At 42.9% G+C, this 5,034-nt stretch overlaps 1 long non-coding RNA gene across 2 annotated transcripts; it reads right to left on the bottom strand.

Moving 5' to 3' along the window:
- Positions 1-1,252: 1,252 nt before the first annotated feature.
- LOC113475738 lies at positions 1,253-2,593 on the bottom strand. Of its 2 annotated transcripts, XR_003397513.1 has the most exons (3): positions 1,558-2,593; positions 1,344-1,453; positions 1,253-1,274 (listed from the first exon to the last, which is right to left on the bottom strand). It is a non-coding gene; the product is annotated as an uncharacterized LOC113475738 (long non-coding RNA). The 2 variants fall into 2 exon arrangements; XR_003397512.1 differs by having other exon boundaries at positions 1,344-2,593.
- Positions 2,594-5,034: the final 2,441 nt, after the last annotated feature.

The raw sequence follows: 5,034 nt of genomic DNA, 5'->3' as shown, positions 1-5,034 counted from the left end.
GGATGATGAAATTTTTGCAGTTCACTTGTACAAGACTTGTCAATAAATAATGAACCTTGCTCCTTAGCGTGCAATCATCAAAAGAACACATGCAATATGCTTACATGTACCATGCGGACCCTTCCCTGCTGGACAATCGCAGTCGGAGTTATAAATAACAACACCATGCATGTCGCATTTGATCTTGTAGCAGTATGAAGTCTGCTTCTTCATTTCAGCTTGCATGATGCCACTCAAAAAGCAAAAATCACACAGCATCTTGTAACTGCATGCTTTGATTCTGTTTGACTCCATTAAAAACTTTCCCTTTTCAATTGCCTTCATATTGCTGTTGCATTGGTTGTCAAGTGCTCCCCTGTAAATAAAATATCCCTGAAAGTAAGAATGAATTCACGTTTATGAAACCAAGGCAGTATTCAATATTATACTTTTTTAATTACTGAGGAAAGTCCTTTTCGGTTGACAGCCGTCTAAAGTCAGGCACCCCTAGACTTTGCTTTTTATTTCGTCAATTTCGAACAGTGTTTACAAGATTTGATATATCTTTGCCATTATTTGCTTGCATGGTAAAGTTCGATATTCCCCAACATCGACAACGATCCTCTCTACCATGTGACTTCAATACATCCGAGAGCATGTGTTATAGCATCCAGCAACCTCGTCACATGGCCACTGGCTCAATTTACGAAAAGGGACATGTGCACCTATTGCTGTTGCTACCAATAATAATAAAAATAACCAATTTATTTTCTCCTCCGTTTACATGCCAGGTGACGACGGAAATGCCCCTTCTCCTCAGCTGGTGGAAGAGCTGATCACCCATTGTGAACTGAACAACACCAACGTCATTATTGGCACGGATGCCAACTCTGATCATACTTTCTGGTATGTTTTTCTTTTTTCTCTAGAATTTCTGATGAGTTCCATGACAGTGTGCAACACTCCCAAGTCGACAGGGAATATTCCACCCACTCTTCACACTACAGAAATGTTCGAAATACCACCTGGGACAAGTATGTAGTTCATCTGGACACGTCTCTCTCCGGGATTCCTCATAAGCTTCCGAAGTACTCCATGGTAGAGTTATCTCATCTGCGTTTGAGTGTTCATGCCGCCTGGTAATGAGATCCTCAACTCGCTGACAGAGCTGGTGGTCTGCAGAGCTAACTTCATTGCGAAAGTTGGCAAAGCGCTCACACAAGAAAGCTCCAAATCTGCTTCAGACTGGAGTGCCCGAAGGAAGCAACTCGAGAGAATAAGTTTTTCTGCTTCACCTAATTAGGTTAAATGTATTGAATTGTGACTTTAGCAGCATGTTTTTAAGCAATACAAGAACTACTAACGGAGTAAGCTGCACAGTGTGTCATATTGTCCATTTCCAATACTAAACTTAGTTGTAGGGACAGTCCATCCACAGAGGGCTAGTGGGGATACTGCAGCATTAAATTCAATTCTGAAAGTACATTATATAGAAATATTCTTAATGTTTTAAGCATCTTCTTTATTCAGACCATATGAAACATATAAATCATCAGTAACAGACTAACAGTAACTAACCTGATACGGGGCAACAAAAAATCTGGTTCTTTGAATTCGGCTATAAACTTAGACAGCCAGGTATAAAGCGCCTGCGGCACGGCGCCGGACAAAAAAAAATAATAACACGCTGAGTGAGTAGCCAAGACAATTTAAATTTAATTACATTTGGAAAACTACCTTTAATGGTTCTATGACAATTTCATTTGTGACTTCTGCAAATCCTGTATGTACTGATGCCTGATTTTTAAAACTACTTGTCTAATGGCTGGTTCGTTCCTGGGTGAGTGACTGCGAACTGTGGACTTTAGCAAATTTTTTTATGGTTTAGCACCAAGCTTCAGCTGTTTTGGCTGGTTCTTTCCTGGGTAAGTGCCTCTCACATATAGCTGCGCTAAAATTCAACTTTTTAATAGATACAGTTAAATAAAAAGTAAACGAAAAAATAGATACAGTTAAATAAAAAGTAAACGAAAAAAGCAAACTTACGTCTCTTTTAGTAACATTTGTTTTATAATATCTCTCCTTTTTTCACATCTCGAACTGACAACAAAATTTTGTCAGCGACTCTCGATTCATCTGCAGTTTTTCCCAGATCCGGACGTCAAACCGTAAATAAGGAGACACTATCATTTCCACTACTTTTAGATTTTAAGTAACTATTGAGGCAGCCAGAAACGGAGCAATTTGACGGAGCCATTCTAGATTTTAACAAAAAATATAACAATACAGATACAGCGCGTATAACTCAAATTTGTGTTCACAAACAAACGGAGTCACTGAACCGAAACAAAAATATGACGTCATATTAAAACAATTAAAGAGATGACTATCCATAAGGTATCTATGATGAAACGAGAAACAATTTGAAAAATCGAACCGACTTGACCCGACTAGCAGCAACTTCATATGCCATTGCCATTTGTATACAAGATACGTCATAATGCCAGTCAAAGGAAGCGTAAAAATCAAGTAATGAAGGTACGCAGGCAACACATTTAGACTTCAGCGAAAATGTTCAAACATTATATTATTACACCACCGATATTGGCCCGATTTTAAAGATCAAAACGGCATCGTGTTCGTCTTGATTGCCCTCTTTCGGTGATATAAAGAACGTGCGTGTAGTGTACCTCAGCCGTTCTCGGTACACGGCCGTCCAAAGCGAGGCACCTAGATTTCGTTTATATTCTTTACATGTCGAACAGTGTTTACATATTTACTTAATATTCAACTTATATTCTGAAAAGCAAAAACAGCAATTTAGTGCTATATTTCAGCGAACAATGAATGATGTTCGAGGTTATAATCATCATCCATTTACGGATACGCATACTGGAGATGTTGGTTTCACAAACATCCCTGTTACGCCTTGTACGACAGTTGCCACCTCCTGCTCTTTTTCTATGCGGTTCCACCACTGCTTCAGTGTAGTCTGGATGACAGAAACTTATGCCGAAACGAAACATGTGTATTTCATTTCGTTGGGGCTGCGAAGCAGAAATGTGCAATACGCGCTTTTGTTTTGCTGCATGCAACCACGATTCTCTCGTCATTGAAGACGATTGCACCTCTTCTTCCACGACTGTTGTCCGTGCCTGAGATGATTCCGGCAATACTAAAGGCATGGGAAGCAGCTTTTCTGTTCGGAACACCTGGTTACGGATACGCAGACAGGTTATGCCGAAACGAAACCTGTGTATTTCATTTCGTTGGGGCTGCAAAGCAGAAATGTGCAATGCGCGCTTTTGTTTTGCTGCATGCAACCACAATTCTCTCGTCATTGAAGACGATTTCTGGCAGTACCAACAACTCCCAAAGTATTGTGTGTGACTGTCTTTATCTCGAACTTCTTTACACTGACCGCAGATGGTTGGCATCGTTCGAGGTTTATTTCTGCGGACTGGTCGGCCTATGGTCTGCACTAGGGTACTCCGAGGGGTCGGTGGCATCTAGATGAAGAAGGAGCTTGCACCTCTTCTTCCACGACTGCTGTCCGTGCCTGAGATGATTCCGGCAATACTAAAGGCATGGGAAGCAGCTTTTCTGTTCGGAACACCACCTGGCTGGTTAACCTCGCCACCGGGAGCTGCTCTTCAGCTGCTACAGTTGGCGCGAAGAGTCGAACGCCTTGCACGACAGTTGCCACCTCCTGCTCTTTTTCTATGCGGTTCCACCACTGCTTCAGTGTAGTCTCTGATTGACAGAAACTTATGCCGAAACGAAACATGTGTATTTCATTTCGTTGGGGCTGCGAAGCAGAAATGTGCAATGCGCGCTTTTGTTTTGCTGCATGCAACCACGATTCTCTCGTCATTGAAGACGATTGCACCTCTTCTTCCACGACTGTTGTTGTCCGTGCCTGAGATGATTCCGGCAATACTAAAGGCATGGGAAGCAGCTTTTCTGTTCGGAACACCACCTGGCTGGTTAACCTCGCCACCGGGAGCTGCTCTTCAGCTGCTAAGTTGGCGCGAAGAGTCGAACGCCTTGCACGACAGTTGCCACCTCCTGCTCTTTTTCTATGCGGTTCCACCACTGCTTCAGTGTAGTCTGGTTGACAGAAACCAATGCCGATTGTAGTGTTGTTCATCACCAGCTGTGAAGAGATAACAGAAGTACGGATTTTGAATCAATTGCACATTCATATTTTTGCTATATTTCAGCGGACAATGAATGATGTTCGAGGTTAATAATCATCATCCATTTACGGATACGCATACTGGAGATATTGGTTCACAAACATCCCTGTTACGGAGAAGCTGACAGGGTCCCTGTTACGGATACGCAGACAGGTTATGCCGAAACGAAACATGTGTATTTCATTTCGTTGGGGCTGCAAAGAAGAAATGTGCAATGCGCGCTTTTGTTTTGCTGCATGCAACCACAATTCTCTCGTCATTGAAGACGATTTCTGGCAGTACCAACAACTCCCAAAGTATTGTGTGTGACTGTCTTTATCTCGAACTTCTGTACACTGACCGCAGATGGTTGGCATCGTTCGAGGTTTATTTCTGCGGACTGGTCGGCCTATGGTCTGCACTAGGGTACTACGAGTGGTCGGTGGCATCTAGATGAAGGAGCTTGCACCTCTTCTTCCACGACTGTTGGCCGTGCCTGAGATGATTCCGGCAATACTAAAGGCATGGGAAGCAGCTTTTCTGTTCGGAACACCTGGCTGGTTAACCTCGCCACCGGGAGCTGCTCTTCAGCTGCTACAGTTGGCGCGAAGAGTCGAACGCCTTGCACGACAGTTGCCACCTCCTGCTCTTTTTCTATGCGGTTCCACTATGCTTCAGTGTAGTCTGGTTGACAGAAACCAATTGCATTTTAGTGTTGTTCATCACCAGCTGTGAAGAGATAACAGAAGTACGGATTTGTGAATCAAGCATCCGTTCTGTCTTCGAGCTGGGATAACGTTCACAAAGCCGTCGCATGATGCAATCAGAGTAGCAGGATACAATCGGGTCACTGAGCCGGTTTCCTAACGCTAAAAAA

The sequence above is a fragment of the Ciona intestinalis genome, unplaced genomic scaffold (genome assembly GCF_000224145.3).
Source record: "Ciona intestinalis unplaced genomic scaffold, KH HT001255.1, whole genome shotgun sequence".
Taxonomy (NCBI): domain Eukaryota; kingdom Metazoa; phylum Chordata; class Ascidiacea; order Phlebobranchia; family Cionidae; genus Ciona; species Ciona intestinalis.
Note: the sequence above shows the minus strand (reverse complement) of the source record. Positions and strands in the feature narration are given on the sequence as shown.